This window comes from Petaurus breviceps, unplaced genomic scaffold (assembly GCF_028583685.1).
Source record: "Petaurus breviceps papuanus isolate PSGF00001 unplaced genomic scaffold, PetGlider_PUasm1.0 126, whole genome shotgun sequence".
NCBI lineage: Eukaryota > Metazoa > Chordata > Mammalia > Diprotodontia > Petauridae > Petaurus > Petaurus breviceps.
In genome coordinates, this window is record NW_027185655.1 from 56,457,144 (window position 1) to 56,471,834 (window position 14,691).

General features: G+C 36.9%; 1 protein-coding gene across 1 annotated transcript in view; it reads right to left on the bottom strand.

Moving 5' to 3' along the window:
* The window catches only part of WWC2 (WW and C2 domain containing 2), a 260,140-nt gene that overhangs the window by 208,990 nt on the left and 36,459 nt on the right, over positions 1-14,691 (bottom strand). The window lies entirely within an intron of this gene.

The window sequence follows — 14,691 nt, forward strand, 5'->3', positions numbered from 1 at the left end:
TTTCCCTGATAATTTGTTTAAATTCAGTCTATTTTTGCTTTTGCTTGTCTGAGATCATCATGATTGCTACTCTTGTCTTTTTTACTTTAACTGAAAAACATTAGATCCTGTCCCACCCTTGTTTTAACTCCGCAGTATGTCTTTCTGTTTCAAGTGTTTTTCTTATAAAAAACCTATTGTTGGATTCTGGTTTTTAATCCATGCTGCTATCCACTTCCATTTTACAGGTTAGCTCATTCCATTCACATTCACAGTTAGAATTACCATGTATTTCCCTCTGGCCTCCTTTCTTCTGTTTATCCTTCTCTCTCTCTTTTTATCCTGTCCATCCCCAAAAGGCTATTTTGCTTCTGACTACCACCTCCCTTAATCCACCCCCTCCCTTTTATCATTCTCCTACTTTCTCCATATTTCTTATTCCCTTTCCTTCCTATTTCCCTATTAGACAAGATAGATTTCTATACCCCACTGATTGTGTATATATATTCTTCCCTCTTTGAACCAATTCCAAATAAGGAATAAGGTTCAAGCACTGCCCAACACTTCCCTCCACTATGAAAGTTCCTGCTTGTGCTCCTCTTTTATGTGAGAACATTTTCCCCACTCTACCTCTCCCTCCCCCCTTATCCCAGAGCATTCCTCTTTCTTGACCCCTTCATTTTTGCTGGAGAGAATTCCAACATAATTGACTCAACACCCATGCCCTCTTTCCATGTAAACTCCTTTTAATTGCCAAAATGATAATAAAGTTCTTAGGAGTTACATGTATCACTTCCCACATAGGAATGTAAATAGCTTAACTTTATTAAGTCCCTTATGATTACTCTTTCATGTTTGCCCTTTATGTTTCTCTCTTTTTTTTTTTTTTTGGTTTTTTGGAGGGGGAGGAAAGGCAGTTGGGGTTAAGTGACTTGCCCAAGGTCACACAGCTAGTAAGTATATCAAGTGTCTGAGGCTAGATTTGAACTCAGGTCCTCCTGACTCCAGGGCCAGTGTGCTACCTAGCTACCACTTTATGTTTCTCTTGAATCTTCCATTTGAATGTCAAATTTTCTATTCAGTTCTGGTCTTTTCATCAGGAATGCCTTAAGTTTTCTATTTCATTAAATATTCATTTTTCCCCCAAAAGGATTTTATTCCGTTTTGATGAGTGGGTTATTCTTGGTTCGAATTCTAGCTCCTTTGTCTTCTGAATCATATTCCAAGCCCTCCACTCATTTAATGTGGAAACTGCTAAATCTTTTGTGATTCTTACTATGGCTCTATGATATCTGAATTGTTTCTTTTTGGATGCTTGAAGTATTTTCTCCTTGACCTGGGAGTTCTGGAATTTGGCTATGATATTTTGAGGAGTTTTTATTTTAGGATCTCTTTCAAAGGTAATGAGTGGATCCTTTAAATTCCCATTTTACCCTGTAGTTCTAGAATACCAGGGGAGTTTTCCTTGAAAATTTTTTGAAATATATCTAGGTTCTTTTTTTGGTTATGGCTTTCAGGAAGTTCAATAATTCTTTTAAATTATCTCTCCTTAATCTATTTTCCAGGTCAGTAGTTCTTCTGATGAGAAAGTTCACATTTTCTTCTTCTCCTTTTTTAAATTCTTTGGACTTTCTTTTATTGTTTCTTGATGTCTCACAGAGTCATTAGGCTTCCACTTGCCGAATTCTAATGTTTAAAGAATTATTTTCTTCAGAGAGTTTTTGTACTTCTTTTTCCATTTGCCCAATTTTGCTTTTTAAGGTGAATTTTTGTATCTTTTTTAAGGAGCTCTTTTCTTCAGTGAATTTTTGTGCCTCTTTTACCATAAAGACCAAGTTTTTTTTTAAGGTGTTATCTTCTTTAGCATTTTTTGTGCCTCTTTTATCAAAAAGTTAAACCTCTTTCCATAATTCTCTTGCATCACTTTTTTTTTTCATTTTTTCCTCTGCAACTCTTTAGCTCTTTCTTTAACTTCTCTAGGAAATCTTGTTGGGTTTTGGTCCAATTCATGTTATCCTTTGGAGCTTTGCTTGTAGCTATTTTCATACTGTTGTCTTCTTCTGAAGTTTATGTCTCAGTCTTCCATACTTCCATAGTAGCTATTTATGGTCGAGCTCTTTTTTTGATGTTTGCTCATTTTTCCAGCCTCTTGATTTTGAACTTTATGTTAAAATTGATGGGGGTGAGGATGAAATATCTGAAGTTTTAGGCTTTCTTGTGTTGGCTATTTCTTGGTGCTTCCAAGGTGGTATGATTCAAGGAGAGGTGTGTTTCCTGCTGTCCTGATCTGCACCCTGGTTTTTACCCAGGAAGGGCCCCTGGTCCCCTGAAGCCATAAGCACTAGTGTTCTTCTTGGCCCTGGAATTGTAAAACACATACCCTGTTCTTCCACAGTCACAAAGACTAGTGCTCCTCTCTTCCCTGGAACTGTGACCTGGGAGCCAAAACTGCACATGGACAATAGAGTTTCCAATCAGCACCAGCTACACCCAGTGCCAGCAAAGGTTTCCCTGTGATTTCTTTCCGACTGGCTGTCTGATCCCTTTATGTCTCTGGACTGAGAGCTCCTGAAGTTGCTGCTGCTGCTGCTACTTCCATGATCCAGTGTCAGAAGCATCTCTTGCCAAACTCCTAAATTGTCTCAGACTGGAAAAGCATTTCTCTCCGACCTTTTGTTGGCTCTGCCGCTTCAAAATTTGATTCAAAGAGTTATTTTAAAGTTGTCCAGAGGTAAGTGTTGGGAGAGTTCAGCTGCGTTGCTGCCTGTACTCTACCATCTTGCCCCTGCCTGACAATTTCTTTTTCTAATGATTACTGTTATTAACCCAAATTAAACAAAAAGGAATGAGTTCTAAGTCAGATCTTTATACTATGGCCCAAGAGCCAAATCCCAGCTATTGGCTTATTTTTGTGTGGCAAGTAAGCTAAGAACTGTTTTAAAAAAAAATTTTTTTTGAGGGGGGTAAGGCAAGGCAATTGGGGTTAAGTGACTTGCCCAAGGTCACACAGCTAGTAAGTGTTAAGTGTCTGAGGCCAAATTTGAACTCAGGTCCTCCTGACTCCAGGGCCAGTGCTCTATTCACTGCACCACCTAGCCACCCCTGCCCCTAAATTTTTAAATAAAGTTTTACTGTCTTTAAAAATATAAAAATCATTCTTAGCTAGGAAATGAGAGGGGTGAAGAACAAAAACAGTCAGCAGGTCATATTTGGTCCTTGGCCTATAGTTTGCTAACCCTGCCTTATAATATTGACTAAAGAAGTCTCTAGACTGGATCTTCCCTTTTATATTAGTTTTAAGGTTCATGTCTCCTCATGAAATGTTAAAATTTATAGTAGTCAATCACATTTTTTGTTCAGAAATGAATACTGAAGATTCTGTACAACAGAGATTTCAATCAAAACGATGAATTGAGAAGGTTTTTCAAATACCCTGAAAAAAAGAACAATGGAAAAACCAAAAGTCTTATTTTCTCGGGGAGGAGAAAAGAGGAGAGGGGAAGGTAGGAGAGGGGAGGGAAGTGGAGGGAAGGAAAGGGGAGGGGAGGGAAGGGTGAGGTGGAAAGAAAGAAAAGAAAGAAAGGAGGAAGGAAAGAAGGAAGGAAGGAAGGAAGGAAGGAAGAAAAAATAGTCTGTATTCAGACATGAATTGTTCCATTTTGTCACTCTAGTGTTGGAATTTAATTATAATTAACTATAATATATAATTATTGGAGAAACGAATCTTTAATTTTTCCACATCAGAGTCCTATTAAATCAAGTGGCATACTTGAAATGGATGTCCACACTTTTTCCCATATTGTCTATGATTTTGTTTTAGGCTATAGTACTTATTTTAGTTTATTTCTACGTATCTTCCTGGTTTCCTACTCTCCATATTAGTTTTTTTTTTTAATTTCTCCATATCAGTCATTTCCATGATTAATTAATCCTGATCATTTTAACATTTTTTTCTTGCTTCAGTTTCTATTGTGATTTTAAAATTTCCTCAAATTTTTTTATTTCCTCTTGTAAACTCTTAGTAGCTTAAGGTAATTTACATGATTTTCTATTATTTATTCATCTGAGGTGATCACTCTTATAATGTTTCATTTTCCATCATCATTATAAAACTTTAGTTGTTTTGTTCACTCTTATAGTATTTTTAAAAAATTATATTGGCTTTTTTCTTCACTTGTTATTTTCTTCTTTGGCAAATGTTTTTGTTATCATGTTTGATCTTGGCTGTTTTTCTTCTTCGGTATTTCCATTGTTCTTTTTTCTGGGAATTTGAGAAACCTAACTTCTTTACAACTTCCTAATCCACCATTTTACTTGGAATTTCCTCTCCTATATTGAATGATTTGTATTTATATCTGAATAAAAAATGGGACCAACAACTATAAATTTTAACATCTCATTAGGGGACATTAAAACTAATACTAAAGCAACGTAACTACTGATTTGAAATGCACAGTTAGTAATCAGAAAACATCAGCCTCTCCACCCCCAGCTCCACATTAGCTGGCCCCAGATCATGCTTCTTCCCATTCAGCCCTCAACCAGGATATCAGTGCCTTGCCAACACAGGCATCTTGCCATCTGTTCTGCTACTCGCTTTCCCTGCCGCTCTGGGAACAATCATCAAAACAGTATCATTTTTACTAGAAAGGGCAAGTCAATATACAGCTCTGTGGCTCCACCCACAATCCATGAGATAGACCAAAACTGCCTTTCATGTTCACCCATCACTGCCTAGTACCATATTCTCCTGGTAATTATAACCAAAGCACCTACTACTGTCCCAGTGGGAGCTGCTTAAATATTTGTGGACTGAAAAGCATTCTGGTCAGATACCATATCAATACAAAAAGAGGCGCAATGCATCGAGTATTTGAGAACTGGTTCAACAATTAAATGAAATACTAAACTTTTTGTCCTTGTTAACAATAACAAAATATTTTTCTAAGCAGATGGAACTGTTGTGGAAAATTAGATGTTATATCCAAAATTTTCCAATTTAGATTGTGAAAGGACCTCAGTGGCCAGTAAGTTCAATCTGTACCATAAAGGAATGGCCACTATAAATGACTTTATCATTTTCAAGGCAGAGTTGAGACATAATGGAAATTGTCAATGTCTCCTACTCAGACAGGAACACCCCTTTATCGAAAATTGCTTTTGGATTTATGCTAGTCACAATAACCCAAAGAAACCTGTGAGTTGTTTCTGGGCGTAGTAAACAAAAAAGGGAGGGGGGGGGTAGGAGGGCACACTTTGAAGTTCTAGTTCAGGACCTTCATAAATACAGGTTTGCTGGACCAGGAATTCTATTATAACTGATTCCAAATATGGCAGTGGGCATAGTCTGGAAGCAATCAGGAAATATTCACAGACCAAGTTTGTTCAAGAAAAAAAAGTTCTGTATACTTAGCCAAATTGTATTTAACACATTCCTATTTAATAGTTTCAAATGTATACGGCTGGAAAATGACATTTTAATGGTTGCTGCTAAATTTACTATGTCTTTGAAACATTTCTTGAGGACTAGAACCTACTCCATCATCCTCATAAATCATAGTTGATGTTGTATTTGGCCGATAGCCATCCTACCTTGGGTTAGGATCTTGTCAGACTTCATCAGCTAAACAAGCTCAGGAATGTGCAATATTTGGAAAACACCAGCAAGAACTACCCCAGGGCCTTCAAGAAGGGGGCAGGATGTTATGACTCTTCCTCTTTCGATATATGTATATGGAGGGGGTAACAACTTTTCAAACTCTTTGTAAAACTGGGGTCTTGTCACTTCTTGGGGTAGGGCTTAAGTGGAACTTTACAGGACAGTAGATCAGTGGAGATGAATTTAAGCAAAATTTCTCTCCCTTTTTTCAATAATTGTGAAATTCCATTTTTCTACTCCACATTTTTAATTATCATGAACTTATGGCAGTCCTTGAATCTGACTGGGGGCAACATTAAAATACAAACTATTTCCAATTGTGATAATAATGATGATGGCTAGTATTCCTGTAAAGTTTTAAGGTTTACAAAGTGCTTCACAAGGATACTTTAGGCGGAAGAATTCTCCCAGTTGTGTATTATTCATTCACTCAAACCGCCCCCCCCCCACACTGACTCTGTATCTGCCAATCAAAACAGTCCCTATTTCATGAAACTTACAATTTAATTAGTAGATATGAGGCAACATGAAATACTGGCTAGATGGTTGACCTTGGAATCAGAGAAGAACTAGGTTCTAATTCTGCCTTTGGAGCATACTATGCATGGGCAAGTCATTTCCCACACCCCAGCCAACTCTCTAAGTCTAAGTCATAGGCATGCAACCAGTCTGCACGAATGGTGGGTGTTTCAATCAGTCGGTTAGTTGCCTACAAGAAGTTCCCTACATCAATGAAAGTACAGGCCTGGGCCAAAAAGAAAATATACGTAAGACAGAGATATGTAATAATATTAGCAAGCTGTACCTCAAAACCCCACTTTGAGAGCAATCTAGCCCCCTACTTCATTGAGAAGACTAAGGCCATCCAAAGGGAACGTCCCCAGTTTTCCTCTTCTGTTCTCTCTGGTCAGAGGAGGAATTTCTCAACTACTTATTCAGACTCATTGCACTACCTGCATCCCTGGCCTTTGCCAAGTCTTTCTCATGTATCTTTAATGCCTACCTTGCTACTGGTTTATTGCCATCTGTCAACATGCATGCTCAAGTATCCCTAGTCATCAGAGTTGGCAGGGACCATTTAGTCCAATTCATAACTGAAAAAGAATCAATCAAGCAAGCATTTATTAAACATCTACTGTGTACCTGTATACTGGGCACTATGCTAAGCAATAGAAATACAAAACCAATGTCTTTTTTAATTAATTAATCCTTGCCTCAAGGAACTTATGTTTTAATAGCAGAAACAATGTGTACACAAAAATATATATAAAATAAGCACATGAAAAATAAATAAAATGCAATCTGAGGGTTTGGGCAGCTAGATAGCATAGTGAATAGAGCGCTGGGTCTAGAGTCAAGAGAATCTAAGTCCAAATTCAGGTTCACACACTTACTAGTTGTGTGACCCTGGGCAAGTCACTTAACCCTATTTGCTTCAGTTCCCTTATTTGTCAAATGAGCTGGAGAAGTAAATGGCAAACAACTCCAGTATCTTTGCCAAGAAAATCCCAAATGGCATCATGAAGAGGTGGAGTCGACTGAAATGATTAAACAACAAAATTTGAAGGCTCGGGGTACTAGCAGCTGAAGGGCGTCAGGAAAGGTCTCATGTTGGAGGTAGCATCTGAATGAAGCTTTGAGGGAAACTATAGTTTCTAAGAAGTAGAGGTCAAAGGAGAGTCCATTGCAGACATGAAGAATTAGCCAATGCCAAGATATGGAGACAGAAGATGGAATGCTGTGGGTGAAATGTGAGAAAGAGCAAGAAGTCTTGTTTGGCTGGACCACAAAGGGGGAGTGATGCTTATTAAGCTGGAAAGAGAAGCTGGAGGAAGATTGTCAAGAATTTTCGGTGTTCAGCAGAAGAGAATTTGCTCTATAACATACATGGTAAAGTTTGAGGACTCTAAGTAAGGAAGAATTTTAACTCCCAAGCCAGCTTGGGATAGTTCTACATAGGAGAGCATATTCAACCCACTGGGTTTTCTCTGAAGCCAAGCAGAAAATCCCTCTTCTGTTCAACAGCCCTTCAAATACTTGATAACTATAAAGTCCCCTGTTTCCTCTTCTCCAGGATAAAAATGCTGTTTCCTTAATTGATCCACATCTGGCCTAAGCTTCAGTACTTTCATCCTGGTTGCCTTCCTCTAGACTCTCTCCAGCTTATCAGTATTCTTTCCTTTAAAAAAGTGGTTCTCGGGACTAAACACAAGATGCCACATGTGTTCTGGCAACAGGACTATTGTGGCCATATTATTCATTAACAGACATTGTGCCTCTCAGTGCAGCTTAAGATCAAAATAGCTTTCCTAGCTGCTGTATCTCACAGTTAACTCACATTCAGCTTAAAGCCCACTAAAAGCCCCAGATCAGACAAGCTGCAATTTTGCCATGTGCTCATGGAACTGAATTTTCAAATCCAAAATTTCATCCTATTAGATTCAGCCCAATGCCCTAGTCTGGGGCAGCTAGGTGGCACAGTGAATAGAGCACCAGCCCTGAAGTCCAGAGGACCTGAGTTCAAATCCAGCCTCAGACACTTAACACACTCACTAGCCGTGTGACCTTGGGCAAGTCACTTAACCCCGACTGCCCTCCAAAAAACAAAAACAAAAAAATATCTGGAGTACCAATGTCCTAGTCTGTCAAGATCTTTTTTTAACATGTTAACTATCCCTCCCAGCTCTGTCACCTACAAATTTGATAAAGATTTTGTCTGTGCTTTATTCCAAGTCAAATACTGAGTAGCAAAAGGACAAAAAAAAAAAATCTTCCTTGAATTCTCCTGCCTCCTCTATTTCTCTAATTCATCTTTCAGTTATAAAATCCTTTAAACATGATTTTTGTACTTTCTTACTACCTATAGCTCCTTCCAATGAAGCTGCTTTCTAAAAAGGTCACCTGGGATCTCCTCACCACTATATCCAATGACCTTTTCTCAAATTTTATCCACCTTCATGACTCTGCAGCTTCCGGCACAGTTTGCCTAATACTCTCCTTCCCTGGCTTCAGAAATGCCACACACTCCAGGTTCTTCTCCTTTCCTAAACAATCCTGCCCTGGTTCCTCTTCTTCTTCTTGGTTTTTTTTTGGGGGGGGTGTTTTAATTATTTCTTTTTAATTCTTGACTTAAAAAATCATCAACAAATACAAAAATTTCATAAAATTCAAACTGTAAATAAAACCACAATTTCTTATATGTCTCTTTCACCTATTTCTTTTTTCCTGAATGTAGTATTTTATGTAAAGATATCATATGTCCCCTTAGCATGTAAGTTACCTTTGGTAGGGACAATGTCTCAAATTTCTTGTATTCTTTTCTGCCTTCATCACAGATATCTCTGTTTATAGCCCATATTTATACAACAATAATCACCTCAACAAAATTTATTAATGTTTCTGCGATGAACTGCAATGTAGTATATAACATGGAAAGAAATTCTGAAAAGGATTGTAGGAATTCTTAGCTTACTGAATAGTTGCCCCTGCTTTAAAACCAAACTCAAAGATTATTTCCTCAGATTCACATATTTGTATAATTTCAAAGAGCATCTAGACCAACAATTATCCAAACAGTCCTTTCTTTCATTCTCTGGGTTCCTCTTCTTCTTAGCCCCTTAAATGTAGATGTTCTCCAAGAATTCACACTACACCTCTGCAGTTCCACAGCTTCAACTACCACCTCTGGCCCAAAATGACTGTGAAATCTTGATCTAGTTCTGACCTCCAGACCCACCTTTTCAACTGTCTGCAGGACAAATCCACTCTGGCATCTCACCTTTCCCATTAAACCTGTTCCTCCTCCATACTCCACATTTCTGTCTGTGACACCACTACAGACTAGATTTCCCATGTGCATAGTTTCAGCATTATCTTTGACTCTCACCTCTCATATCTGATGAGTTAGAAAGTTCTGACTCCACCTGCATAAAATCTCACATCCATCACCTACTTTCTTTTTTTATTCCCCCCACTACTGATCTCCAGTCAGACATCTCCAATACATCCCTTTGTACTGCTGCCAAAATAATCTTTAATATGTATTCATTCATCTAGTCAAATCACTCCTCTCCTCAAAAATCTTCAAGGGGATCCTTATTGACTCCTGGGTAAAGTTCATATTCCTCTGCCTGGCATTCAAGACTCTTCACAATCTGATACAACACTGTCTTAGTCTAATTTCATATTACTTCTCTCCTCCACGCAGGCTATGTTCAGCCAAAATGGAGAGCTAGGATTATGGGCTCACAAATTTAGATCTGGAAAGTAGTATAGAGATTACCTGGTTCAAATCCTTCAGTTTACAAATGAGGAAACTGAATCCCAAAGATGTTAAAGACTGATTCAAAGTCACACAGAGTCACAGCAAAATAAGTCAGATTGTAAAGGGCTGAAGAATGAGGAGTCATTATAGATCACTTTTTCAAGAAGTTTGGCTAAAGGAAGAGGTAGATGTTTAAGGGAAGAGGCTAGAAGTGCCAAGGAGACACTACACACTTATTTTAAAATGTCATCTTGGAAGGATGTATTTAAAGCAAAAAATTTACTATCAAGAATGATAACTGACAGAATGTATTTTAACAATGAATAACAATGTTCATGTATAGACATCATTAGACATATACTACTCTATTATAACCACAAAGGGCCATTAAAACCAGAGCAAATCACATATTAATACAGCAGATATCAAATAGGCACTGACATTAGGGATTATACGTATGGTCTTGACAAAAGTTAAATGCTTAAATTCCAGTTAGTGTTGGCAGCACAACTAATCTTGGCATGCAGTTAATGAGTTAATGAGTTTCCCCCAATCATAAAATGAACTTGCAATTTTTTCTTTGCTCCCCCAGAACTAACCAAAATAGTGTCTAACTTTTAATTCATTCAATATTTAGCACTCAAACAAATCACAATTTATTTATCCACAACTCTAAAATGTTCGACCAAATAGTAACTTACAAAGCGTACAAGCTTTACTCACTCAAGAGATCTCAATGAAATCCTCAAATGTTACTTTAAATTACTAAAATTAACAACTTAAATTTTTCTTAAAAAAAGGAATAATACCAATCCAGGACTACTTTACACACACACATACACACACACACACACACACACACACACGTGTGCACATACACTTTAAATCCTTAGTCATTTGAAATAATGGGTAGGACAGCCTAAAGCATAGAAGAGGCTAATAATTTAGAGAAATGTTTTATTAATATGAATTAATTTAATAATAATTAATTTAATTCATATTAATATATAATATTTTAGAGAAATCTTGTTATTATTTTCAAATACTAGGTAACTATCCAGGTTAAGAGTGTTTAGTAGCTGTCCAAATGCTGTCTTGCTTTAATGACTAGATATGAATCATATGATTGACACAGTTGTTTATATTTAAATATACTCTTGAAATATTTAAGGTTTGAAAAGTTCAACTTAATCTTTTAATAAATCCATTTCCCCTTTTCATGTTCCTACAGTCTTGTTTCCCCCATTAAATTGTCCCCTTCATTAAGAAGGGGTTTATTATAAGGAAAGGTAATAATTTTTCAACTTCTCAATAACCCCAAACACCTGCCATAGTGCACTGACAGAGGGGTGGAAGGTGAAGTGGAAGAAGTCATTTTGTCTAAATTTTTTAATAGAGTGAAACTGAAAGACAAATTTTTTAACATTATAATTCTCCATTGGCCCTAAGTCATGGAACACAAGCATGCCCAATGAACTGAAGTTAAGCACCAACCAAAGACCAATGAAAAAGCCCATGGTGGCACATAAAGCAGCTTGCCACACATTATAAACAAGGAATTGGAAAAAACCAGCAGTGTGAAGTACACTATCAAAGAAATGCAAAGTCAACAAAAGAAGACAAGCTGTACAAGCAGCAAGAGCAAAGGATAACTAACAGACAGTCAGCAGGCTCCATTCGCATGAACAAGAAATGCACTGGATGGGGAAGAATGGAAGGTATTTTGTATACATGCAAATATATACATGATTTCCCCAACAGAATCTAATCTCCTTGAAGGCAAGTGACACTTCATTTATCTTTGTTATCTCCAGGTCCTACAACAATGTCTGTTAAAGAGTAGGCATTTACTTTGTTTGCTGATTGACTGATCTTCATTGTTCAAAGGAATGCCACTATTTCTGTTCTGGATAGAAACTCTCAAGGTCTTCTACTACCACACTGTTTGTTTTGTGAAAGGCAAACTAGGCCATCTTTTACCTCAATTCTTACCTAGCCAGGAGTGGTTTGCCATTTCCTTCTCCAGCTTGTCTGACAGATGAGAAAACTGAAGCAAACAGGATAAAGTGACTTGCCCAGGGTCACACAGCTAGTAAATGTCTGAGGCCAGATTAGAACTCACAAATGAGTCTTCCTGACTCCAGGTCTGTCACTTTCTCCAATGTACCACCTAGCTACCCACACATACAATACACACACATACATATGTACATAGGCATATATAAACATCATCTGTCTATATATACACATATACCATATACCTATATATGGATGTATATGTATGTGTACACATATGCATGTGGGTTTCTATGTATACATGCATGCATATATGTGGTTATATTTGTATATAGCAAAAATATAACAATGCACATGTGAATATAGCCATGTTTGTACCTATATGGTTATACACATGTATATGTGTTATGTGGGTGGGTACATAACCACATAGATCGGTACATGACTGGTTTTACTGTGTATATGTATGTACTGTGTATACACATACATATAATCACATCTCTGCAATATGGCTGTATGTACACAGTCATATATGTGCATATATATATATGTGTGTGCAAGCATAAGTATGTTTATGCATATTTAACCACAGCAATTCATTAATGTCATCCAATTTTTAAAAAGCAAAAATGTGTGTTCCATATCAGTAGAAGGAATAAGTGAAATCAATGATCATTGTGAAGTAGCAACTCCTTCGGGACACACTTGCCATCATTTTGTATATTTGTTAGGGCTGTTCAATAAACACTAAACAAGTCTAGGGTGTCATACCTTTGTTCTCACCTTCAAATCAATAGTTCAGAAAAACCTGAATCCATTAAATAGCCATAAATCTAAGACTACAGCAGTATGGCCCCAACAGCAATCCAGTCTGCCAATTATGGTTACCTCTCAATTACTGAAATAGGAATACAAATTTGTCTAAAAGAGAGGTAAGATAGTATTAAAGGAACAAATAGGAAAAAAAAAAGGAGCTAAGAAAAGTTAGCTCTAGTCCAAGCACGGATATTTTTAGAATATTTTTTAAGATCAGCGAAATTAGCAAACCATCAATAAGCATCCTAAGAAAAAATTCCCAGAACTAGATGAATTCACATGTGAATTCTACCAAACATTTAAAGAACAGTTAATTCCAATACCATATAAACTATTTGGAAAAATGGGCAAAGAAGTAGTCCTACCAAATTTCTTTTATAACACAAATATGGTGCTTATACTTAACCCAGGAAGAGCAAAAACAGAGAAAGAAAACTATAGACCAATTTCTCTAATGAATATTGACGCAAAATTTTAAAACAAAATGCTAGCAACAAGACTACAGCAATATCACAAGGCTTATACTCCATGATCAGGTGGAATTTATACCTGATAAATCCATATACCAGGAATGTAAAGCTGGTTCAACATTAGGAAAACATTAGCATAATTGACCATATCGATAACAAAGTCAACAAAAATAATACAATTACTTTAATGGATGTGGAAAAGGCTTCTGACAAAATATAACACTCATTCCAATTAAAAACACTAGAAAGCATAGGAATCAATGGAGTTTTCCTTAAAATGTTGAGTAGTAGCTATCTAAAACCATCAGCAAGCATTATCTGTAAGGAGAATAAGCTAGAAGCCTTCCCAATAAGGTCAAGGTGAAGCTAGATGTCCATTATCTCCATTATTAGTCAATAACATACTAAAATATTGTACTAGCTATAGCAATAAGAGAAGAAAAAGAAATCGAAAGAATGAGAATGGGTAATGAGGAAACGAAACTATGATTCTTTGAAAATGATACAATGGGGGCAGCAAGGTGGCGCAGTGAATAGAGCACCAGCCCTGGAGTCAGGAGGGCCTGAGTGCAAATACAGCCTCAGACACTTAACATTTACTAGCTGTGTGACCTTGGGCAAGTCACTTAACCCCAACTGCCCTACCTTCCCCCCTCCAAAAAAAAAAAAAAGAAAAGAATTTGACACAACTTGGAGAATCCTAGGAAATCAACTTAAAAAAAGCTAATTGTAAATAATTGACAACTTTAGCAAAGTTGCAGGATATAAAATAAACCCGTATAAATCATCAGCATTTCTATATGTTACCAACAAAGTCCAGCAACAACCAATAGAAAGAAAAATTTCATATATGATAACAGTAGACAATGTAAAATACTTGGGAGTCTGTGTCAAGACAATCCCAGAAACTATATGAACACAATTACAAAACTACAAAATCACAAAAAAATTCACGCAAATAAAGTCAGATCTAAACAACTGGGAAAATATTAATTGTTCATGGGTAGGCTGAGCCAACATAATAACAATCACAATTCTCCCTATATTAATTTACTTATTCAGTGCCATAACTAACTACCAAAAATGATTTTAAAGAGCTAGAAAAAATATTGAAATTCATCTAGAAAGACAAAAGGTCAAGAATATAAAGGGAAGCAATGAAAAAAAATGTGAAGGAAGATGGCTTAGCCAAAGCAGATCTCAAACTGTATTACAAAGTGGTGATTAATTACCACAAAACAACTTGGTACTAAGAGAGGTGGATTGTAATGTTAATGTAATATAAGATCTTCCCTGCCCATTAATAGGCCTCATGTGGAGCCCATTAAGGGAATCTGGCTTAGGGGGAAGGCTTGCTTTTAGGAAGGCTTTCATACCTTTTGCTAATTTCTAATTAGGCACAGGATCACCAGGGTTGTGAGGCCTTCTGGCTCTGAGAAGTGTATATATATTCTGAGTTGGTATTTTGCTTTGGGGGCTCGATTACA